Genomic DNA, 26,565 nt, shown 5'->3' with positions numbered 1-26,565 from the left:
GTGGTTTAATAAATTCTGAGAGGTGTGATGATGCTGCTACTTTAACAAGATTATGTTCTCCTCGGTTTTCTTTCACAGTGTTCGTAAAACACCCCAAAATGTCTATTTCGAATGTGTCTAAGGGGAATTTGATAAAAAAAGCTAACAAATACTGCCTCAGACAGAAGGCTTTCAAGTTAAAAAATCAGTTAGTTCTTCTTTCATCCTCAGAAACATTGCTTTAAAAAATTCCAATGTGTGTTGGCGCTTCCTGGTTTCAATTTAGAATGTTTTGCAGCATCACTTTATGTCCAATTAACGCTTTGGCGAAGTGCCTTCGATTATGTACTGTCTGAAGCATCGTTGCAATTGGTTGCTGCGAGGAGCTAACATCGTGATCAAATATGATTTAGCAATGTGGTAGCACAATCAGGAAGTCCTCCTCCTATTCTCACGCAGGTTACATGAGGCTCATACATTAGTCAGATTTTAGAGATGGATTTAAACCAGCTAGACTGAAAAGCAGGACAACAGCAGGCTGATAGTCAATGAATGTGCAATTGAACAAACAGAGAGGCAGAACCATCAATTTGGATTTATAATTACACTGGAGGCTGCATATTGTTATGGGCCAGGCCAGATCTACTCAAAGTATTTCAAGAAGTTAGCCTTGACCTTAACTTTTTCTTACCTTAAAGGCAGATGTGTAGTGGATTCACCAGGAGTGATGCAGCTGGTCGAACTGCTTGGCTTGAAGAAAGAGAGAATTTATTTAAATGCTACAGCTGAGACACGTACGAAAGAAAACATGACTTAGAATAACTCAATAATTTGAAAATCCGACCGACTCGACATAGCAACTTACCAAGGAGCTGTTCCAGTTCCCACAACATCCTAAAAACAATCCCCATCAACACTGGTTCATACAAGCAGGAGAGATTTCAGAGACAGAAGCCAGTAAAGAAGCATCTGCTAAAACATGGAACCTTTATTCCAGCTTCCACCAGCTTCTCTGCTACAACTAAAACAAACCAGAGAAAAAAAAAATAACTGGGCTGGTAGAACTGGCGGCTCCCCTGCCCATTGTTAAACTACGAAATGTGGCACCTCTGCCTTTCCAAGCTATCTTGAGAATCAAAACAAAACACTCGCACACGCAGGGACTTGTCCACCGGAGCAAAACAGGAACTTGTTCAAACAATGGACCTCTTCAATTAAACTAAATCTTTGGAGAGAATTATTGAGTTATTTTGTGCCAGAACATTCAGAAGAGCTCATTCTGGAGCTAACGAATGGTCCTCAGCGATACTGACAGGTTGTTGTTTCATTAGAACTAAGGACAGCTGGAAAGTCACGGGTTTTGTATTGTTGAAAAGAGAGTGGGCAACTGGAATCGAAGATCTCAGGGCATTTGGAGATCTTTCATGTCAAAACGAAGCACAAAGAGACTGGTAATTGTTGCAGAGAAGAGACTTAGATCCACTGAAGTTGTGAATTACAGAAGGAAAATAAGAATGAGTGAAAGCAAAACCATGAGACTGAATGTTCATATGCTCAGTGGGTATTCATGAAGCAAAATATCTAAGTGGAGTAGAGAATCAAGGTCTGAATTTGACAAATTCAAGTTGATCTCCAAAAGCTGTAAAGGAGCCCAAGAGAAAATGAGATATTTTGTTCCTCTAACTTGTGTTTGTATTCACTGGAAAGCTGCTGTGCTCCAGACTAACTATGCCGCATGTGAACAGGATGGTGTACTGAAAGCATTCTGGCAATATGTGCTTGGTCCCCTAATGCACAACAGTCGGTGTCGTGGGCAGTCAATACAGGAAACCAGATTGAAAGACGTAGTATACTGCTTCACCTGGGGAAAAAAAAGAGTTTGGGAATTTGGACAATAAGCAGGGAGGAGATAAAAAGAGAGGTCCTCCACGTGGATGGTGACAAATTGGGGGTGATGCAGGATAGGTCCAAAGTACGTTGTATGATTAGTCCGTTTGTAACAATAATAAGAGTGTAAAGATGTGTATGATGGTGACGGACCATTCTTTGAATGCACTGCTAGTCGAATGGATAGTGAGGATAAGGAATACACTCTGGGGGACTTTGACAGGAGTCATTGTCCACAAATGCAACCAGATCGCCTGGATTTTTCAGCACTTTGTTTTTATTTCAGAACTCTAGCAGCTGTGGTATTTTACTTTAGCATTGATTTGTTTTTTTTTGCAGAATGAGGAGAAAATAAGATGATAAGATGGTGGAGCAAAAATCGGCCATTCAACCTGGTGAGTATGCTCCACAATTCAATGAGATTATATTCGCTAATCATAGGTTAGGAAATAAGGAGGTGCAACAAGTCCTGGATGTCCTCACACATCAGTACCTGGAACTAAACATACAGGTGCAACAGATCGTGTAAAAGGCAAAAGAAATGTTGACTACATAACGGGTCCATTTGACGAATGGGATAGGGATGTCTTGCTATCATTTTAAGGTCCTTGATGAGACCACACCTGGACAATTGACTGCAGCATTGGTTTCATTATCTGATAAGGAATATTTTGGTGTTGCAGGGAGGATGACGAAAATTTCCCAGATTGACCCCTGAGATGGCAGGAATTTCATTTTAGGACAGGTTGGATGATTTCGGGTTGTTTTCTCTGGAGTTTGGAGGAATGAGGGAGGATCTTATAACTGCAAAATTCCATGAAACTTGAGATGAGATGATAAGATTCTACGAGGACGAGGCAGGGCAATAACAGGTACGATGATCCAATGACTTGGTATTCCAGAAACTGAGCTCACATTCCTAGCATACAGAATCGGCTATTTAAGACTGTTATAATGAGAAATATTTTTCAACCAATGAGTTGCGAGCCTCCGGATTCCGTCACAAGAAGAGGTTGAGACTAAATACTTGAATGCTTTCAAGGAGTGAATTTTGTTCTTCAGGCTAAATACATCAAAGGGTTTTGGAAGAAAGCCAGAAACGGGATTGAATTGCATGAAATACTGACTCGCAGAATTTCAAAATAATGCTACTTTTAAAATCGAGAGCTGGGGTAGTATCGAATGTGCTATTATGAATGATATAGTAAATAAAAAGATGAATTTACTCAATGACACTGTGTGAAATGAAAACAAAATTACACTTTTACATGATTTCTTTCTCATACGTAAGCCAAATATAACACGAATTCACATGCAAACACTGGTCAAAGCAATTGTGTTTACTCATGAACGAATATGCACAGCAATGACTTATCTAACACATCTGTTGTATCTAACAGATATCTGACACATCTGCACAGTAATGACTTATCTAACACATCACTCAGCATTTGGGGCGCAACAATGAGCCATAAAACACTGCACACCTCGAGTAGAATTCTAGCCATTTATGGGAAAGAAGGCACAAATTCTTCCTTTACAGCAGCTACCAAGCAGACCAAGTTACATTGGCACAGCCTTCTTCACAAAAAATGGACTGCTGTTAGAAACTCACAGCACTGCTGAAGAGATCATTAATCGTATGCATCCACCAGAGTCACCTTGCTCTGACCTTACAGTAACGTCACTATAAAGTGTGAGCTGGAATTGGAATCAAACAATTCCCGCATAGTAAATGAACCTATCCCACTAGCCTTATTTCACTTCATGTTCTCTTACTCTCCATTGCCCCAGCAGCCTCCAGGTCACTCCATTCTAGGTTCGTGGATCACTCCAAGCCCGTGCCATACAATATACAAAGTGTTTTTCTGTTATTTCAGATGCTCTTCACTTGGGAAATACATTAAATCGGCTCCATTTGACGTAAAGAATCAAAGCCTTCATTCTCCTGAATATCTTCATCAATAATTGAGGAAGAATATGAAATGTGCAACAATTATGGTTTTACTACCCATTTCCTTTCCAGACTCGCAGATTTCTGAACATTCTTTAGGCATTTCAGCACTACGATCGATGCCCCACTGAAAATCGAAAAATGAGATTTTGTATGCGTGACATCATTTCAATGTCTGCATGTTATTTTCTTTGTATAATTTTAAGATCAGAAGCATTATGACTCTTTCCTCCTCCCATTTGCTCCAGACGTGAATATATTTTACCAGAAGCTGATTCTGAATTGCAGAAATTTATTGAACAATGGAAAGCCATAAAATTGAATGAACACAGGAATGTCAGAGGGACGTATTTGTTTCTTTTGGAGAGATCTCTTGGGAAATGAAAAGGAGTCTTTTTTTAACCTTAAGATTTGAGCTGTATCCCATAAATTCATTCATTTGGTTCACAGAACAAAATTATAATAGTTGCTTTGTTTTAAGTCAATTTTGCTGTTGATAACGTGAGTTAGGATCTCTTAGTCAAAACAGACTTGAGTAAAATGTGTAAACCACTCCAGTTTATAAATGTATACTGCATATGTTATCGGAACTGTCGATGTCTACCATAGAAAGTGTAAATGGATGTTCAGATTGCTTTTTCATTTTTTTTTACTGAATGCAATAATTAAAAGGAGAAAGAGAAGGGTAAGATTAGAAAAGTGTAACTGATGGCTCACGTCGCACATTTTTAGGATCATTTGGTGTGGACGAGAAGTCCTGGATTCAAGTCTCACTTTCTGCAGAGCCGTGTCGAAGCACAAATTGACTTAAAAGTATGAAGTTTGGAGATTTTTATCTACCTCATGGACCAACTTACTCTCAGTCGCTGGTTAATGTTGAGCTGAGGCAACCACTTCTCGAGTGGCCTCCTGAGAAGGAAGAGATGTGGAGCCTGAGGGACACTGGTCCTGATCCTCGGGGAATCATACAGCTCACTGTAAATGCTGCTCAATTTAGCAAGATATTAACTTGTTCGTTAGAAATAGCACTTTTCATGAGATCTATTTACTGTTTCACTGGAGGATTGATTTGTGTATAAATTGACGATGTTTCAATGAATTAATTCTTTTGGACTTTGCTTTCACCTGAAAATGCAAGAGCAGGCGCTTCCAATAGAAATTCTCTTTCCAATTGCAATTTGAAACAGTATACCTCTGATTTAATACCTTCTTTCTGCGGAGTTTTCATTTCATTTCTTTTAATTACCATTGATTTCGGTTTGAGTGCAATTAGTCCTGTCCCAGCTGACTGAATTGGAAACAACTGTGTTTATCCTAACGGAAGAAAACGGCAGAGGAAATAAACAATTATTTTCCGTCAGTCTTGACAGTGGACGTCACTTTGACCATCCCATTAATACGCAGAATGAGGTAGAGGGGGTAAGTCAAATGACCATCAGTAAAGAAGGAGTATTTAAGAAACTGATGAGGCGAAAGTCAAAAAACGTTGCTGGCTCTGATGAATTGCAACCTTGGATCCTGAAAGAGGTGGGTGCAGAAATAATGTATGTTGTATTATTATTATGGAGAAGGTGCACAGGTTTGAAAAACTGTCCATGTAACACACCGATTCAAAAGGAAGAAAGGCAAAATGTGGATAATTATATCTATTGAAAAAAGTGTTGGAAACAGTTAATCACTTTCAGATAGCAGAACATTTGGAAAATCCTAATTTCATCAAGTGGAATTTTGCAGATTACACTTAAACTGATTGAAAGGGAAATTTTGAGAGAGACGCAAACTTTTTTTTCAGAGACATATTGTCAGATTAAGGAAATGGGCAAAAAAATTGCAAATGGAGTATAATGTGGGAAAATGTCAAGTTGTTCATTTTGGAAGGTAGATCAAAACAACAGAGTTTTGTTGAAATGGAGAGACACTGCAGAACACTGGTACACTACAGAACACTGGTACGTGGGGGCTACTTATGTACAAACACAGAGATAGAGCACATAGGCAAATGCTCTAATAAAGAAGGCAAATGGAATTCTGGCCTCTTATTTCAAGAGGGTTGAAGTATAAGAGTGGGGAAATCTAACTGCAAGTTACAAACTGCTCGTGAGAATCGATCTGTAAGCAGTTTTGACCCAGTAATAAAGGAAAGAAAAATTCATAGGACGTAATTCATAGGAAAATCATTAGGATTACCAAAGGTGTGGAAAGACGGGCTTATGGTCAAAAATTTAACAGTTTCAGAGTTTGCTCACTGGAGTTGAGAAGAATGAACAGTGATCCAATTGAGACACATTGGATTCTTAAGGGCCTTGACAGGGCAACTGGTGAGAGGATGCTCCCCGCATCGGAGAATGCTTTGGCTGTTTCTGCTTTCAACTGAAAATGCAATCAAAAAACACTTGCAACAGAAATTCTCGATCCCATCCTTGCAATCCTTAAAATTCCTCATCAGTGGCTCACAGCTGTCCTGCCTGGAAACCATAGCTTCCCATTCCATTTTGTATCTAAAATCTGTCTCACTCAATCTTATAGGCCAAGCCCCCAATACCTTCAAGGGAACATAATTTTGCTCTCTAATCACTCTCGCAGAGAATAATAAATTTCTTACCTCTGTTCGAAAACCATTGCCGTGTCCCCTTGTCTGAATCACTATAATCAAGAGGAAACCATCTCCTTTTTGTGTTCAACTTTATCTACTCCCCTCAAGAGCTTACATGTTTCAATGAGATTACCTTAGATTCTTTCAGAATGTCGAATGGAGATGGGCATAGCCTTATTTCAAAAAGAGCTTATTGGCAGGAATGTGGCAAGTGAATCTTCGCTGAGAGACTTCTAAAGTAATAATATTTGCTTTCTTGAAATCAGGAGGGCAAGTGGTGCAACAGTATGTACAACTGCGTTGGTGGTTCAGTGATAGAATTCTCACCTACTGCCGGAATTCGATTCCCAGCCAATGCTTCGTACCGTTTTAAGGCGGCACATTGGTTAGCACTGCTGCCTCCCAGCACCAAGATCCCAAGTCCGATTCCTGCATTGGGTGACTGCCTGCGTGGAGTTTGCATTTTCTCCCCGTGGTTTGCTTGGGCTTCCACCGTGTGGCAAAAGCAATGACTGCAGATTCTGGAAAGCAAATACTGGAGTGGTGGCGTTGGAAGAGCACAGCAGTTGAGGCAGCATCCAACGAGCAGCGAAATCGACGTTTCGGGCAAAAGCCCTTTATCAGGAATAACTTCCTCCATGTGCTCTGGTTTCCTCCCACAATGCAAAGATGTGCAGTTTAGGTGGATGGATCATGTGAAACTACCCATAAATCAGGGATGAATATGGGGAATGGGTCTGGGTGGGTTAATCTTCAGAGGGTTGGTATGGACTTATTGGGCCGAAGGGCCTTTTGCAAAGATGTGCAGTTTAGGTGGATGGATCATGCGAAACTACCCATAAATCGGGGATGAATATGGGGAATGTGTCTGGGTGGGTTACCCTTCAGAGGGTTGGTATGTACTTATTGGGCCGAAGGAAATCTAATGCAATCTAATTGAATATATCATTCCTGAAAATAATCTTTGATTGTTTCCATGGCACATGCAATGTATTGTTAATGAGGTTTCACTGTTTTTCGTTGAAGTTTAAGTCTAGAGTTTTCAGCAGTACCTCAGGCTTGTAGAATTCAAATTTGATAAGGGCAAGCCAGTGAACTATAGACGAGTGAGCCTGACGTCGGTGGGTGGGCAAGTTGTTGGAAGGAATCCTGAGGGAACTGTACATGTATTTGTGAAGACAAAGACTGGTTAGGGATAATCAACGTGGCTTTGTGAGTGGGAAATCATGACTGTCCAACTTTATTGAGTTTTTTGAAGAAGTGACAAAGAGGATTAATGAGGGCAGAGCAGTAGATGTGTTCTATATGGACTCCTGTGAGGCGTTCGACAAGGTTCCCCATGGGAGATTGGTGAGCAAGATTAAATCTCTTGGAATACAGGGAAGACTCACCATTTGGTTACAGAACTGGCTCAAAGGTAGAACACAAGTGTGGTAGTGGTGGTTTGTTTTCAGACTAGAGCCTGTGACCAGTGCCACAATGATCAGTGCTGGGGCCAGTACTTTTCAGCATTTATATCAATGACTTGGCTGAGGTATAGTTAGTAAGTTTGCTGATGACACCAAAATTGGAGGTGTAGTGGACAGCGAAGAAGGTTACCACAGATTAAAACGGGATCTTGATCAGATGGGTCAGTGGACCGGGAATTGATAAATGGGTTTAATTTAGATAAACGTGAGGTGCTACATTTTGACAAAAGAAAATCTTAGCAGGACCTAGACACTTAATGGCAAGGTCCTAGGGAGTGTTGCTGAACAAAGAGACCTCGGAGTGCAGATTCATAGCTCCTTTAAATTAGAATCGCATGTAGATATGATAGTGAAGAAGGCGTTTGGTATGATTTCCTTTATTGGTCAGAGTATGGCATGCAGGAGTTGGGAGGTCATGTTGCGGGTGTACAGGACATTGGTTAGGCCACTGTTGTAATATTGCGTGAAATTCTGGTCTCCTTCCGATTGGAAAGATGCTGTGAAACTTGAAAGTGTACAGAAACGATTCTCAAGGTTATTGTCAGGGTTGGAGGATTTGATTCATAGGGAGAGGTTGAATAGACTAGGGCTGTTTTTTACTAGAACGTCAGAGGCTGAGGGGGTGACCTGAGGTGGTAAAGGATAAATAGACACCCTATGGTGGGGGAGTCCAGAACTAGAGGCATAGGTTTCGGGTGAGAGTGGAATGGTATAAAAGAGATCAATTGGGCAACTTTTTTACTCAGAGGGTGGTACTTTTATGGAATTAGCTGCCAGAAGAAGTGGTGGAGGCTGGTACAATTGCAACATGTAAAAGACATCTGGGTGGGTATATGATTAGGAAGGATTTGGAGGGATATGGGCCGGGTGCTGGCAGATGGGAGTAGACTGGGTTCGGATACCTGGTCATCACGATGAGTTGGAACAAAGGGTCTTTCTGTGCTGTACGTCTCTATGACTCTATGTCTCCATGACATATCGTTGCTCATCCCTGGTGTTTTTAGATTAGATGAGAATACTTACAGTGCAGAAACTGGCCCTTCGGCCCAAAAAGTCAACACCGACCCACACATTTACCCTTTCACCTAACACTACGGGCAATCTAGCCTCGCCAATTCACCTAACCTGCACATTTTTGGATTGCGGGAGGAAAGCGGAGCAAACCCACGCAGGCACGGGGAGAATGTGCAAACTCCACACAGAGAGTCGCCTGAGGTGGGAATTGATCTTGGGTCTCTGGCGTTGTGAGGCAGCAGTGCTAACCACTGTGCCACCATGGCACCCACTATGGGTTTTGATATATCTCACAATTGGATTTTCTTTACATCCAACCTGATGACATTTTTGATTCTTTTCCAAGGGAAGCACGGCCTTTCCAACTGAACCACTCGGTACATGACTGTAATGGCAACAGGAGGTCTGATTGTCCTTGTCTTCTACATGCTTGTGAGCCGGATCTTCAAGGATCATTTCCCAGGTTCCCTGTTGAACTACACTCCTTTATGCCGACTCAATACCTTTCTGCAAGGGCTGAGCCTCCAGCTCTCCATCTGCTTTACCATCTTCTTCTCCTTTGACTGCTTATTAGCAATTTGCAGCGACAAATTAAACGTGCAGTATTGTATTGAAAGAAAGCCGAACGTGGTCAGATCCATCGTGAGCGCTCTTAACATTATGGTCAACATTCCCTTGTGTTTTCGCTATGAACCTGATACATACAGTAGGGCTGTCGCACTGTCACCAGTTATGAAACTTCACTGACTTTGGCAGCTCACTGGTTGCTCACCAACATCTCAAACATATTTCTTCCCATTCCCCTGCTGCTGCTGTTGAACTGTCTCATCACCCGCCACATGCGAGTGATCAGCAGATCTCATCAAACCCTGAAGAGCAAGAGAGGTGGTGCTGAGGAGATGCGCATAGACCCCGAGCTGAAAAGCAGGAAGACCTTCATCGTTCTGCTCTTTATCATCTCGGATGCTTCATGATGCTGTCAATGCCCATCACTGTCAAATATTTATGTCAGACATTGACAGGATGTGCAGGGTTAATGGTTGCGAACTGGCAATTAATGTCGAACTGAGTTACCTATGGTCCAGTTGCATAGTATCTTCAAAGTTGCACCATTCAGAGACTGGATGATGAAGGAAACTTTTCACAAGTTTGCTTTAATTGTTCAGAAATTGAGTGTTGGAGCATTTTGTTGCGTCTGAACAAGTCATGATGAAGGGTACGTTTAGAGTACTGAATACAATTTGGTTAGCCCTTATATAGGCAGTCTGTTATTAAACTGAAATTGGTGCAGAAAGGATATTGTGTTGCAACTATTTTGCACTTTGGTGAGACCACGTCTGGAATAGTAAGTGCAATTTTGGTCACCTTATCTAATGAGGGATTTTTGGAAACGCAGAAAGTATAATGAGAATTTACCAGACTGACTCCTGGGATAGCAATACTGACGTTTGAAGACATACTGGATCATTTAATCGAAGTTAACAGGAATGGCAGAGCATGTTATTCCTAACCAATCACCAAAATTATACTTAAAACACAACAGTTCTGAAAAGACCATATTGGGCAAGAATAAGAAGAATGTTACCATCGAAGGAGAGTTATGAATCTGTGGTCACACTCTGAGCACACAGATCAGGATATTTAGGACTGAGATGAAGAGAAGATCCTTCCCCTACAGTGGCGAGCCTCTGGAACTTTCTGCCACAGGAAGATGGTGAGACGAAAACATTGAATGTTTTCAAGATGGGGTTAATTTTGTTCTTAGGGCATATGGGACCAAAGGGTATCAGGAGACAGCAAGAATGACAGACTGAGTTGGAAGAAAGACTGAATCCCAGAATTCAAAATAATAATGTATCTAATCTGGAAAAACCTGGTATCACCAAATGTTACAAATGAAACAGACGTCCAAATAAAATCAAAAGTTTTGAAGTTACTGAAGAACACAAGGTGAAATGAATAAAACTCTAATGACACCAAAATCAGACATGAATTCACATGCAAATCGTGGCCAACATGATTACATTAATACATTAATAAACAGATAGAGAAATAATTGACCTAACACATTTACCAGACACTCTCCTCAGCATGAGGCACACACGTTTCAGAGACAAAATCCTGCTCAACTGCATTCAGTACAATACTAAGTCCTATCTTTAAGGATTTAGGATTTGAGGATTTAGTCACCAATCCTCATTTTAGGGCAGTTCCCAAATAAGCCAGTCCCAACTGCCCTAAACAGACACAGTTTCCTGCAAAATGATGCACTGCTGTGGAATCTCCTCAGCACTGTTCATGAGAATCTTAATTATGTCGTTACACCAGAGTCACCTTTATCTGACACTTCAGGGACAGCCCTGAACAATGAATGGTCTTCACAGCAGACTCCATGTTGAATTCCGTTTTAAGTTATAGGATCACTGCAGGACTATGCCATCCCACATCTGATGTTTTCAGATCATTTGAGGTGCGCATAATTTGAGGAATGAACAAAGTCGACTTCCTTTGAAATAAAAGACAATCCTTCATTCTGCTGAATCATTTTATCAGTATGTGAGGAGGAATGTGCCTTGTATTACAGGCTTATGCATTAAATATCCACTTACTTTCCAGATTTACTCTTATTTGAGGATTACTTCGACATTCCCAGCACTTCAATGAAAGTCCAACAATGAGCTTTTGTATGTTTAACATTATTTCAACTGATGTATTATTTTCTTTTTTACCATTCGAAGTTCAGGACTTTCAGATTTATGGCTTTTGCATTATTCTAATAGCTCCCTAAATCTCGTTCCATCCCCATATATCCTGTCTCTCAAATCTCTTTCTGAATTCCCATGTCGAAGTCCCCACTTATAACAGACAGTGTGAGAAATCATAGGCATCTGCCAAAACTGTTAGTTCTTTGATAGTTGATTTGATAATTGGCAAGAGCCAGACAGTGATGATGATTTCTTCATGTGGAGAAATGTGGAATGAGAGGTCATTGTTTTAGTCAAGGTTAGAGTGGTACTGGAAAAGCACAGCAGGTCAGGCTCGGCTGCTGCTTGACCGGCTGTGCTTTTCCAGCAGCAGTCTAATCTTGACTCTGATCTCCAGCATCTTCAGTCGTCAGTTTCACCCAGTCACTGTTTTAGGTTAAGTGGTATTGAATTTAAAACTGAGATTGCGGAATTTCTTCCCTCAAATGGTCATAAATCTGTGGCATATGTGTCAGATCGTGCAGCACTGAGTAAATTTAAAGAGACGGTAGACAGATTATTTCCATTAATAATGGGGTAAAGGGTCTCAGTTTTACTGGTACCTATGACAAAATACATAGTCCTGTGAAATGTTGAAATGAATGAATTAGAACATAGAACATAGAACAATACAGCGAAGAACAGGCCCTTCGTCCCTTGATGTTGCGCAGACCCATGAGCTATTCTCTGCTCGTCCTCCTACACTATCGCAAAATCATTGTTTAAATCTCCCTAATGTGGCTAAGTTGACTGCATTAGCAGGTAGGGCATTCCACGCCCTTACCACTCTCTGTGTAAAGAACCTGCATCTTAAATCTCTCACCCCTCAATTTGTAGTTATGCCGTTATCATTCTATGAAAAATACTTTTGCAGTCTACCCTACCTAATCCTCTGATCATCTTGTATGTCTCTATCAAAACCCCTGTTGGCCTTCTTCTTTTCAATGAGAAAGGACTCAAATCTCTCAGCCTTTCCTCATAAGACCTTACCCTCCAGATCAGGCAACATCCTGGTAAATCACCTCTGCACCGTTTCCAATGAATCCACATCCTTCCCGAAATATGGGGGCCAGAACTGAACACAATATTCCACGTTCAGCCGCACCAGCGTTTTATTTAGTTGCAGCATTATGTTGTGGCTCTGGAACTCAATACCTCTACGAATGAAACCTAACAACCTTCTTAACAGCACGATCCACCTGGGTGGCAACTTTCAGGGATCTATGTTAATGGACTCCAAGATCCCACTGAACATCCACACTACCAAGAATTTTTCCATTGACTCAGTACTCTGCCTTCCTTTTATTCTTCCCAAAGTGCATCACCTCACACTTAGCTGCATTGAACTCCATTTTCCACCTCTCAGCCCAATTCTGCAATTTATCCAAATCCCTCTGCAACCTGTAACATTCTTCCACACTGTCCACTACTTCACCGACTTTTGTGTCATCTGCAAATTTACCAATCCATCCAAGTATGCCTGTGTCTCAGTCATTTATAAAAATGACAAACAGCAATGCTCCCAAAACAGATCGTTGTGGCAGACCACTAGTAACCATACTCGAGGCTGAATATTTTCCATTAACCACCACTCGCTGCCTTCTTTCAGAAAGCCAGTTTCTAATCCAACCTACTAAATCACCCTCAATTCCATGCCTCTGCATATTATCCAACTGCCTACCATATGGAACCTTATCAAAGGCTTTACTGAAGTCCATGTATACCACATCAAACTGTCCTACCCTCATATACATGCTTGGTCACCTTCTCAAAAAACTCAATGGGGTGTGTGAGACACGACCTGCCCTTGACAAATCCATGTTAACTATCTGAAACCAAATTGTTTCTTCCTAGATGATTATAAATCTTATCTCTTATAATCCTTTCCAAAACATTTCCTACAAGAGAAGTAAGGCTCACTGGTCTATAATTGCCTGGGTCATCTCTACTGCCCTTCCGGAAAAAGGGCACAATATTTCCAATCCTCCAGTCCTCTGGTACTAAACCTGTAGACAGTAACGACTCAAATATCAAAGCCAACGACTCTGCTACCTCCTCTCGAGCTTCCCAGCAAATCCTCAGATAAATCCCATACGGCCGAGGGGACTTGTCGACTTTCGCACCTTCTAGAATTGATAACACCTGTTTGTAACTAATATCGATCATTTTAAGACTAATTTCTCATACCTCAAACTTCTCCTCTGCAACATTCTCCTTTTCCTGAGTGAAAACCGATGAGAAATGTTCGTTTAGCACCTCGCCGATCTCCACAGGGTCCACATTCAACTTCACACTTCTGTCTCTAACTGGGCCTATTCCTACCCTAATCATCCTTTTATTCCTTACATACCTATCGAAACCTTTAGTGTTCTCATTTATTCTATTTGATAAAGACTGCTTGCGTCCTCTCTTTGCTCTTTTTAACTCTCTCTTTAAATCCTTCCAAACTGATCTTGAAATTCTCCATCGCCTCATCTGAACCATCTTGCCTCATCAACACATAAGCCTCCTTCTTCTTCTTCACAAGAGATGCAATTTCTTTAGTAAACCACGGTTACCTTACCTAATCACTTCCCCCCTGCCTGCCAGGGATATACCTATCAAGGACACGCAATATCTGCTCCTTCCACATTTCCATTGTCTGCATCCCCTGCATTTTGCTGCCCCAAGTTCTAAATTACAGCACAGTAGAGATTCCTTCCAGAAATTCAACAAAGAATTTTTAACAATTGGAATGACTACTGGAATCTTCAATGGACTTCTGTATCATTGAGAGAGGTCGCTTGGAAAAACAGTGTACATATATGGAAACTCTCATGATTCTCCATGTAAACGATAGAAATCATGTTGTGAAGATCTTTCTGACAGAAAATGAAAATGGCTCTTAAGAATGCTTCTTCATTCCTTCGCTGAAGTGCTGCACCTCACATTTATCTAAATTAAACTCCATCTGCCACTCCTCAGCCCATTGGTCCAGATGATCAAATTTCCATTGTACCCTGAGGTAACCTTATTCGCTGTCCTCTACACCTTCAACTTTGGTATCATCTGCAAACTTTTTATCTGTCCCACCTATACTCACATCCAAATAATTTGTATATGTGACTATATGTAGTGAACCCAACATCAATTGTTGTGACACACTGTTGGTCACAGACCTCCATTCTGAAAGGCAACCCTCTACTACCATTCTCTGTCTTCTACTTCCGAGCCAGTTCTGTATCCAAATGCCTAGTTCTCATTGTATTCCGTGTGATCCAAACTTGTTAACCAGTGTACCATGAGAAACCTTGTCAAACATCTTACTGAAGCCCACAAAGTTTTCGTCCACCACTCTGCCCTCCTTAATGCTCTTTGCTACTTCTTCAAAATACTGTTTCAAGTTCGTAAGACGTGATTTCCCAAGCACAAAGCCATGTTAGCTATCCCAAATCAGTCCTTGCCTTTCCAAATGCATGCAAATGTTGTCCCTTAGGATTCCATCCAACAACTTGCCCACCACCGATGTCAGGCTCACCAACCTATATTTCTCTGATTTTTAATAACCACCCTTCTTAAACAGTGGCACGACGTTAGCCAACCTCCAGTTTTCCAGCCTCTCACCTGCGACTATCGATGATACAAATATCTCAGTATGAGGCCCGGCAATCACTTCCCTATCTTCCCACAGAGTTCTAGGATACACCTGATGAGGTCCTGAGGATTTATCCATGTTTGTACATGTTAAGACATCCAGCACCTCCTCCTCTGTGATATGGGTATTTTTCAAGATGTCAGTTTCCCCACGTTCTGTATCTTCCGTTTCTTTTTCTACAGTAAATACCAATGCAAATTAATCGTTTTGTAACACCAACATCTCCTGCATTTCCACACATTGAGTGCTTGCTGATCATTGAGATGTCTTGTTCTCTCTATAGTTACCCTTTTTATCCTTAATATATTATTAAATTCCCTTTAGAATCCTCTTTGCCAAAGCCACCTCATCTCCCCTTTTTACCTTCCTCATTTCCCTCTGATGTATACTCCTACTGCATTGATACTCCTCTGAGGATTCACTTGATCTCTGTTGTGTAGGAGCTGAAAAATGTGTTGCTGGATAAGGGCAGCAGGTCAGGCAGCATCCAAGGCGCAGGGGAATCGACGTATCGGACATAAGCCCTTCTTCAGGAATGATTATGCCCGAAACGTCGATTCTCCTGCTCCTTGGATGCTGCCTGACCTGCTGCGCTTTTCCAGCAACACATTTTTCAGCTCTGATCTCCAGCATCTGCAGTCCTCACTTTCTCTGTCGTGTATACCTAACATGTGCTTCCTTCTTTTTCTTAACCAAAACCTTCATTTCTCGAGTCATCCTGCATTTCCTACACCTCCCACTCTTGCCTTTCCCCCTCAAAGGATCATACAGTCTCTGAACTCTCACGATCTAATTTCTGAAGGCTTCCCAATTTCCAGCCGTTACTTTACCTGCAAACATCCACACCCAATTAACTTTTGAAAGTTCTTGCCTTATACTGTCAAAATTGGTCTTTCTCCAATATAGAACCTTAACGTTTATAGCCAGTCTATCCTTTTCTATAACTATCTTAAATCTAATAGAATTATGGTCGCTGGCCCCAAAGTCCGCCCCCACTGACACCTCAGTCACCTGACCTGCCTTATTTCCTAAGAGAAGGTCAGGTTTTGCACGTTCCCTCGTAGGTACACTTACATACTGAGTCAGAAAAAATTCTGTCAGCACCTAACAGATTTCTCTCCATCTAAACCTTCATGACTGTGGCAATCCCAGTCTATGTTTCGAAAATAAAAATTATCCACCATAACTACTCAATTATTATTCTGGATAGTTGAGATGTCCTTACAAATTTGATTCTCAATTTCCCCTTGACTATTTGGAAGTCTATCGGAAAGTCCCACTAATGTGATCATCTGTTTCTTATTTCTCAGTTTTACTCAAATACGTGTCCTGGACATATTCCCAGGCATATCTACACTACGTGCAGCTGTAATGTTATCCCTTATCAAAAACACCTCGTCTTTTGCCACCTCCACGCACACCACTACCCACCCCGCCCCCACTCCCTAACCCCCTCGCTTTGTATCCTTTTTGCATTTTTAATTTGGAAATTGGAGCAACCAGTCCTCTCCATTTGTTAGCCACATCACTGTAATTGCTTTGAAATCCCAGTCCCATATTCCTAACCATGCTCTGAGTTCATCTGCCTTCACGGTTTACCCTTTGCTTTGAAATAATTGCAGTTTAATTTCAATCGTACCATTCTTTGATTTGTTTCTGCCTGCACTGATTGTTTGACATGCTCATATTCATAACTGTACCAATCTCAGATTATTCTCTTTCCTCACAATCTCACTGCATCCCACCACAGCAGCCAGCCCCCCCCACCCCGCCCCCCAACCCCTTACTAGTTTAAATCCAACTCAGTAATTCTCGCAAATATCCTTGTCAGCATAATCATCCCCTTCCAATTCAGGCGCAATTAGACCTTCATGTATAGACAGATTCCATTGTGATAGTGGGCAGTCTAGGCAGAGGTGCAGACTGACATTTCAGCGGTCACCAGTGAGAAAGCAGAATGACATATTACCTTTATGGTGCCACGATCAAGGATATCTCAAAGAGAGGGCAAAATGTTCTCAAAGGGGAGAGGAATGAGCAGGAGGTAATTGCACACATTACAACCAACCTCATAGGAATGGATAAGGATGCGATTCTGAAGTGAGGAAAAAGAAAGTTAGACAGGAATTGAAAAAGGAGGTCCTTGCAGTTAGTAGCATCTGGATTACATCCAATGCTGCTAGCTATGTAGTCAAAGAATCGGAGGATAGAGCAATACAATGCGTGGCTGAGAAGCTGGTGCAGGAGAGAAGACAGATTCCAATGATGCAATGCGTGTTAGAATTTGTGTCTTTAATGATATCTGTTCACACTCTCCCTGAGGATGGAGAATTGCATATAAATTGAGTGTATTTCAATGCGTTGCCTCATTTTGACTGTTTCTGCTTTCACCAAAAAAATGGGACCACAGGCGCTGCCACTTGACATTCTCTTTCCCATTCCTGAAGTCTTTGGAATTCCTGGTAAGTGATTCGAAACCGCTATGACATTTTTCTTCTGTGTTCTGATTTGATTTGGGTATCTGCAATTTTGTCCAGTGTTTCCCAAATGGAATTCCTGCTTCTTGCTGAGTTTGCCATCTGTTCATTACCATTGGTTTCAGCCTCAGTTGATCAGTCCAGTCCCAGATGACTGAGGGTTGGAAACAACTGTGTTTCACTTAAATAAAGAAAACAACAAATGGCAAATGATTTAAATCAATGTTTTGCCTCTATCTTTACGGTGGAGAATATTTCTAACATCTCATGAATGCTCAAGGATATGGTAGAGCAATCATGTCACTTCATCATCACTGGGAGATGAGTATTCGAAAAACTAATGGGGCTCATTCAAAAAAGGTTTCTGACATTGATGACTTGCATCCCAGCAACCTAAAAGAGTTAGACACAGAGATAGTAGAGGCAAAGAACAAAGGCAATTTACAGCCCAGGAACAGGCCCACAGGGGCTCCAAGCCTGTGTAAATCTGTCAGTCCATTTCTGAGCATCTGTATCTCTCTGCTCCCCACATACTCATGCATTTGTCCAGACGCATCTTAACTGAATCGATCGTGCCTGCCTCTGCCACCTCTGCTGGCAAAACGTTTCAAATGCCCACCACCCTCTGTGTGAAGTATTTACCACATGTATCCCTCTTAAACTTTACACCTCTCACCTTGAAAGCGTGACCTCTCGTTAGTCAAATGTTCACTTTGGGGAAAAAGCTTGTCTCTATCCACTCTGTCTATACCCTTCATGAATTTGTAAACCTCAACGTTGCCTGTCATTCGCAAAAACATCTTGGAGGGTAGAGAAATGCAAGAGATTTAGAAAACTGACAACGTGACGCTCGTGTTGAAAAAGTGAGGGAGGCATAAAGTGAGTAAACATATGTATAATTGAAAAAATATTGGAATGATTTAATAAGGCTGGGATAACAGCACATTTGTAAAATCCATATTTTATCAAGCAGAGTCAGCATAGCTTCATGAAATGGAACTCGTGTCTCATGCATTTCTTGAAATTTCTGAGGATGTCTCAACCAGATTGGATGGAGTGGAAACAGGAGATGCTTTGGATTTGGACAATGAAACAGCACTCAATAAAGTACCTCACAAACGGTTAAGTTATAAGATAACATTTTACTGAATTGAAGGCAGCATACTAGTACGGACAGAGAAGTGGCTGATGGAAAGGAAACAATGAATGGGGTAAAGGATTCGTCGGGTTCTGCAGGGGTAGTAATTATACAAATATATTAAGTATGTGCAGGAAGGAAGTGAATGTTCTCTGGTCAAATTTGCAGGGGATACCAAACCTAAGTGAAAAAGGCAGATTAAGAGAAGATTACAAACAGTTTACAGAAAGATGTTGATCAGTTAAGTAAACGGGGAAAATGTCAGAAAGTGGAGTATAACGTCGATCAAAGTGAAGCTGTTAAATTTGGAAGGGAGAACAAAGGACACAATTTTATTTAAACGTAGAAGAGTTGCAGAAAGCGGGAATTCAAAGCATCTTGGGTTTACTTCAGAGTGAAACATATAACGTTAATACACAGGTAAAGCTTCGTGTGGAAGTCTACTCACTGGAATCTAGAAGAATTCGAGTTGATCTCATTGAGACATATCGGATTTCTAAGGCAATTGACCGGGTAAATGGTGAGAGAATGCTTTCCTCTCATCGGAGGGTGCTTTGGCTTCACCAGAAATTAGGACAACAAACATTTCGAACAGAAATGTTCAATTCCATCATGAAAGTCCTTGAAATTCTTTGGAAGTACTTGAAAGATGTTGCGACATTTTCCTTGCCTGTTCTGTTTTGAAATGTTCCAGAGGGGACAGTCTCAGCATAACGGAGAGTCAACTTAATTCGTACATGAGGAGAAATTTCTTCTCGCTAGAGGATTGTGACTGTTTTGAACCCCTTGCCAAAGAAAAAGGTGTGGGGGCAGAGTCCACTCGTAGGTTTCAGGCCTGACATAGAGATATTCTTGATGGGAGTGCCATACAAATAAGACATCTCAGAAATGCAACTTCTTTGAGCAAATTTAGCCATAGGAGAAAAACACAGAAACCTATTAATTCGGAACAGAAATAGGCAATGTGGTCCTTTGAAACCTTTCCAAATTTCAGTAGGAGTACTATTGATGAGAATCAGATACAGACTTCTGCCTGCATTCCATAGCCTTGTGTGATCAAAAGAATCCAACTCAGTCCTTCCAACATAGTCCCACTACCTTCAGAGGAAGAGCATTCCAAATACGAAACATCCTCAAAGAGAATAGAAATGTCCTAATCTCTATTTGATAAGGGGAACTACCTATTACTAAACTGTATCCCCAAGTGTCCCATGAAGAGAAGTGTATTTCCCAGTGATCCACCTTATCCTGTCTGCTGAATAACTTACATGGATTGAAGCATAACCTTTCTTCACAGCAAAACACTTTAATGCAGGAATAAGGTAAATTCTCCAAGCTTCTAAAGCAGCAATGCGAACTCTTGTCTTTTCCCATTTCTGATCAGCATTTCGATACATGTGATAATTGGGATTCTATTTTTTTCAGCAAACCTGATGTCAGTGTTGATTCTTTCCCAAGGCAAGTGTGGCCTTTCCAAAGGAATTATTCGCTACATGACCAGCATGGCAACAGGAGATCTGATGGTCCGTGTCTTCAATGTGATTGCGAGCCAAATCTGCAGGTATAATTTCCCGAGCTCGCTGTTGAACTACACTCCTGCGCGCCGACTCAGTGCTCTCCTGCAAGGTCTGAGCCTCCAGCTCACCATCTGGTTTACCATCGCCTTCACCTTTGACCGTTTTATAGCAATTTGCTGCAACAAGTTGAAGGAGAAATGTTGCACTGAAAGAATGGCCAATGTGGTCATGTCCATTGTGAGCGCTCTTAACATTATAGCCAACATTCGCTTGCCTTTTCGCTGTGAGCCCATTCACGCTCTGAACAATGTGCAGTGGGGCTGCCGCACAGTCACTGGTTTTCTCAATTCACCGGACTGAGCAGCTCATTGGTGGCTCACCAACATGTCAAACATGTTTGTTCCAATTCCCCTGATGCTGCTGTTGAATTCTCTCACTGCCCACCTCATCCGAGCGGCCAACAGAGCTCGTTGGGCCCTGAAGAGCAGCAGAGGTGGTGCTGGGGAGATGGACAGAGACCCCGAGCTGAAGAGCAGGCGGACCTCCATCGTTCTCCTCTTCACCTTCTCCGACTGCTTTGCTCTCGTTGCTCATCACTGTCATCAACATCTGTGTCGGCATTACCTACACAGTGACTTTCCAAGGGTCAAACTTGCTCGATTTTGCAAACAGGGCCGCATTCCTGCTGACATACACCAGTTCGTGCAAAAACACTTGCATTTACGCACTGACCTAGGAGAGAGTAAGAGAGGAGGTGAAGGATGTGTTGAAGTATACCTATTCTCTACTCTGTAAGCGACGTGAAAAATTAACGTTTGTGGCAAACGTTATAACCTCACTGGGCCAGTAATCCAAAGCCCAAAGCTAATATCCTGAGTATATAGGTTCAAATCCCATATATCAAATTGTAAAAATATCCCTTCATTAACAATCTATGAAAACGTGAGCGATTGTCAAGAGTGAGTGTCAATTGTCATCGAAGAATTAATGTCCTTTTGGGAAAAAAAATTCTTAATGTCAACCTAGCCAGTGATGCCCATTTACATCTCTGAATGAAATTCGAGATGCCAATTTTAATAGAGCGGATGACGTTGAACGTTGTCTTTTTTTCTTGAAATTTTCAGTGCAATCCACAAAGGAAATCGCATAAATTGAAGTGAGGTGGGGGAGGCAATGAACAGGGTATGCAGTAAATATGAAGAAAAGAGTCAAATGGTGCACTGGTAGTGCCCCTAACTCTTATCAATAAAATTTGTGCCAAGACCCATCTGTTTCAGAAGTGCTATAACACATGTGACCACCATGGTTCAAATATCAAAAATGGTGGGACTAACAGTGAACCAGTCATTAGTGAGACCACAACTGCAGACTTTTCTATGGACTTCGGAGTCACATTGGCAGGTTAGGTTTAATTCTGAGGGTGCAGAAGACATGCATTCAGATAAATGTCAGGTTAAAAAAAAATCTATGTAACTATGAACCAGAAACGGAAACAATGAGGTCATTTTCATTGTGTGCTGATAAAGGCAATTAGAATGATAAAGGATTTGCGCAGAATGTACTGTAACAATTTTTGATGGTTCGAGATGTGGAAGAAATCGACTTAGTGATGTTCTGCTGTAAAAAGAGTCAATTGATGACCTTTCACTATCCAAAAGTGCGGAATGGTTTTTCGGAATCACTGAAGAAGGGAGCGACGAGAACAATTTTGAAGAATAGGCTGAGACAAACTAAATTCTTGACTAAGTGACATTGAAGGAATAGCAGTATATTACCAGGTCAGGAAGGCATGTGCTTTGAAAAGAAACTTGCCCTGGTGGTATTCCCATTAATATGCTGTCTTGGAACCTTTAGCTAGTGGAGATCACAGGTTTGGCAAATGCTGCCCTCGGGGACTTGCTAAGTTGTTGCGATCTCTCTTCCAGAGATTACACAAAGCTGCATGTGTGTATTTTTTGTGTTTTATTCCTTTAGCAACAAATTACAAAATTCCATTTGGTTTCCTTGTTAAAACAAGGCGAGATGCTCTGAACAGACAACTATCTGTGTCCTATTAAGCTACAGTTTAAAGAGAAAGAGCTTCAGAACTTGCATGTTTATTGTCGGTCCTAAATGGCTTTCCCTGACTCTGAAACTCTATCCCTTGGTTTTGCGAGGGGGAACCTCTATCCTGTGAGTGTGCACAGAATTTTGTAAGCTAAAACATGATTCCCTGTCATTTTCCCAAGCTTTAGAGGACGCAAGATGAGTGTCTTCATCGGGAGGGTTTTTGCCTGAAACGTTAATTTTCCCACTCCTTGGATGCTACCTGACCTTCTGTGCTTTACCAGCACCACTCTAATCGAGACTCTGATCTCTGACATTTGCAGTACTCACCTTTGCCTATTGTAGAGGATACAATCTTGGTTTTTCCAAAACTTCCACACAGGAGTTTGCAATACCCCAGAAAACAGTCTGGGAAATCGCCCTGCGACCCTCTTTGGGAAGATATGTTATTTCTCCTGTGTTGAGAGTACCGAAATGGTACAAAGTATTCCAAGTGGTCTCGCCAATGTTCTACATTACTGACGCACAACTGCCTTATTCCTGCACGTCCATCATCTTATGTTAAAGTCCAACAATCCATTTGCCTTCCAAATTGATTGTGGCGCCAGAATGCGAGTTTTCAGTGACTTACAAACAAGAGCACCTATTGCCCTTTCGACATCAGACTTTTTAATCTTTGGCCTTTTTATAAATATTCTACACCTCGATCATTGCTAACGAAGTGGACAACCTCACACGAACTGAAATGACATTCTCTTGGGATATTGTTAGCTGTTCATTCAGTCTGTGGAATTCCTTTTGCAGCCTCTTGATTAACCTGACAGCACACATCCCCACCTCGTATTCTATGATCCACAAAATTGTAAATATTAGGTTTGTCCCCAAATTGTGATGCAGAGATTATGAACACCTCAGGCTCAAGCAATGATACTTGTGGGGCTCAACTAGTGACGGCCTGCAAACCTGAGAATGGCCCATGCATTTCTCCTGTGTTGTTTTGGCTGACCATTCCTCAATCCACCTCCTTCAACCAAGAGCTTCAATTTAGTTTAATTACCTCATCTGCACAAATATGTCAAGTGCCTTTTTAAAACCAAAGGACATGTCAATGACTTTATTTAATTCATTCATTCTCAGGATATGAGTGTAACTGTCTCGTCCAACATTTATTCTCCATCCCTAATTGCTCAGAGGACACTTATGCATCAACCCCATCTCGAATTGCATGTAGGCCAGACCAGGTAAACCAGTCAGATTCTTCCCTAAACGCCATTAGTGAATCACACAGCATCTTCTCACTATTGACAAAGGATTCAATGTCATCAGTCAACTCCTAATTTCATATTTTTAAATTCAATTTATATTCTCTCGTCGGCTGTAGCAATATTTGAACCCAGGTCATCATAACTTTTTTTCTGTTTCTTTGGAATGATAGACCAGAAAAGATATCACGAAGGGATTTACTTCACCACCTCATCTATGCTGCCAGCAACAGACTCAGATAGCTCAAAAACTTTGCTGAACGTTATTTCCATTTCATTCACCTCAGCCCAATCAAACTATCATTTCTATCTGTCCAATTATACTTTGTTCGGAATATATTGTCGACCATGATTTTCCCGACAGATCATATTAGGCTAACGAGTTTGGCATTCTGTGTTTTCTCACTTCATTCTTTTTTCAACAGGGTTCACGTTTGCAATAGTGTAAACCTGTATTCCAGAAACCAATTTCCAAGATGATCCAGAAACCGCTTAGCCATCGCTTTTGAAACACTGGGATGCACAATTTCAGATGTCAGAGATTTGTCAACCTTCTGCTTCTTTGATTTGTACAGGCGTTTTTCTTAAATTTCTTTCAGTTCTTCATTCTCACTGATAGTTGTCATTTCTCTGAGATTTCTTGTAACATTTTCTGAGCAGCCAGACACACAGTAATTATTTTAACTTTAGTATTTCTCTGTTTGTTGTGATAAATAATCCCATAACCAATTTTGTCTCTGCTAACCACTTACTTTTTATGTACATGTCGAAGGTTTAACAGCTTTATCTTTCCTGCTTTTTAAAATCAATATTCTAATTTTTTTATTGCTTCCTTGGGCATCCTTTGCTCAATTCTAAAGTGCACCTAATCTTTAGGATTACTAGTTTTCATCAACTTTGCGATGTATTGACCAAATGCAATATTTGACTTAACTAGAAACAGAAACTGCTAATGAAATTGAACAGGCCTAACTGCAACATTGGAAAGAGAAATAGATTTAATGTTTTCAGTTCAATTCTACTTTGTAATATTTAAATTACTTTGCTGCTTTCATTGACCTCACTTTCCCTCTTGTGTCTTTGTACTTTAAAGGAATGTATACTTGCTCAAAGCGGTATGTTAATGATGTGAGCACTAGATCTTGCTCTTCTATCCGTGTCGCTTTTAATTCAACTCTTGAATAGTCATTGCTGTTAAATATAGCATTTTACAACAAGATTAATACTTGACCCTTTCTCATTGTTTACTGTGAGGTAAAAATTGGAAAATAAACTCTTCCTTGATTGATTCCTCAACAAACGGCTCTAGAAAATCCATCTCAGCATATTCTGGAGAAGAACATAGAAGAGTGATGGTAAAATCCTCAGACTAGTAACACTGGCTCCCATATTAATGTTCTGGGATCAGCAATTCTTATCCAAAGATGGCAGATGTTACCTTGTATTCCTTGACCTTTTCCAGATTATATAACAAAATTAGTCACCTAAAAGGATTACTTTTGCAATTGCACCTCTCATTAAATGCACCTCTCATTTCCTAATAATATCCTCCCAAACAAACAATGCTGGTATGTAGTCTATGAGCAGCGCCAATCAATTATTATTGCCCCTTATATTTGTGGCATTCATACTCTCCATCTTGACACTCTGTTCCAAGATCCTCAGTTTCCACAATTCGACGCCCTGCAATCATGTCTCCATAAAGGCAATTATAGCATTCCCACGTATTCCATTTGGGCCACCAATTCGCATAGCTTTTGGAAATATCACAATACTTCGCTTATTTTAGTAGGCAACATCTTTACAGGCCTTTTGGTGACAGACTCTCCCTCAAGATAGATGTTGAAGGTTGCTCAAAAAAAAAACAAACGTGATGTTGAAGGTGGAAAGCTTTCAGTTCTAGATTGATATATGTATTATCAGATTGTCAACGTGGAGTGTTGGAAGGACTTTGGGAAGAAAATATTTCGAAGGATACTTTGGTAAAGCCAATGATTAGTTTCGATACTGCCAGATCATTTCGGCGTCAGACTTACTGACAGCCTTGACTGAGTTATGGATGACAGAATGGAAATCAACTGAGGCATTGTCATGAGTCACATGCAAAAGTGAACTGATAAATGAATCCTTCCATTTTCAGGCTGACACAAACATTAAAAGTTTAATAAAATTACTAAACAGTCCTCAGTTTCCTTTTCTGACAAACTCAGGGCAACAGAACGCACTGACCAGGTTTTTGTAAGTAATACAAAAGTACTAATCATTGTAGAATAATCAACTCTAACCACAGGTAAACTAAATATGATGTACCAACTTGTGAGTTTATTGGTTGGAACTTTCAACTCATTCTTAATCCTCTATGTTCACATACACAGACAAACAAAGAATATTGGTCCTGGTTCAAGAAAGTAATGAGGATGCACAGTTCAATAGCACCAGTTCACAGGATCAAATGATGTGTCGCTTTCACTTTCCAAAACGATTAATTTCCTGAGCTACTTATTTTTAGATTTCCAGATAATGTTGACAAGTATTATCATTACCAACAAATAAAAATCAACTATTTTTTTCTCAGTAATATCCTTTGCAGGAATTCAAACCTAATGAAACATCTTCATTCTTTAATTTCTTATTCATCTAATAGGTTCACAAGCAATTCCTTTCTGTAACCTATGCATATTCACCAGGTATGGTTCTCTCTCTCATGCCCTCTCTCTCATCAAGAGACACATACACGAGTTAACACTGTTAAAAAAAGAGCTTGAGATTTCCCCAGCCCTATCTACTTGGACTATTAATACAGCTTAAAACTATTTTCCACATTTAATGGCCTGGGGACTTTCAAATTTTT

The sequence above is a fragment of the Chiloscyllium punctatum genome, chromosome 30 (assembly GCF_047496795.1).
Source record: "Chiloscyllium punctatum isolate Juve2018m chromosome 30, sChiPun1.3, whole genome shotgun sequence".
Lineage (NCBI taxonomy): Eukaryota > Metazoa > Chordata > Chondrichthyes > Orectolobiformes > Hemiscylliidae > Chiloscyllium > Chiloscyllium punctatum.
The sequence above is the reverse complement of the archived record's forward strand: the minus strand, read 5'-3'. Positions refer to the sequence as shown.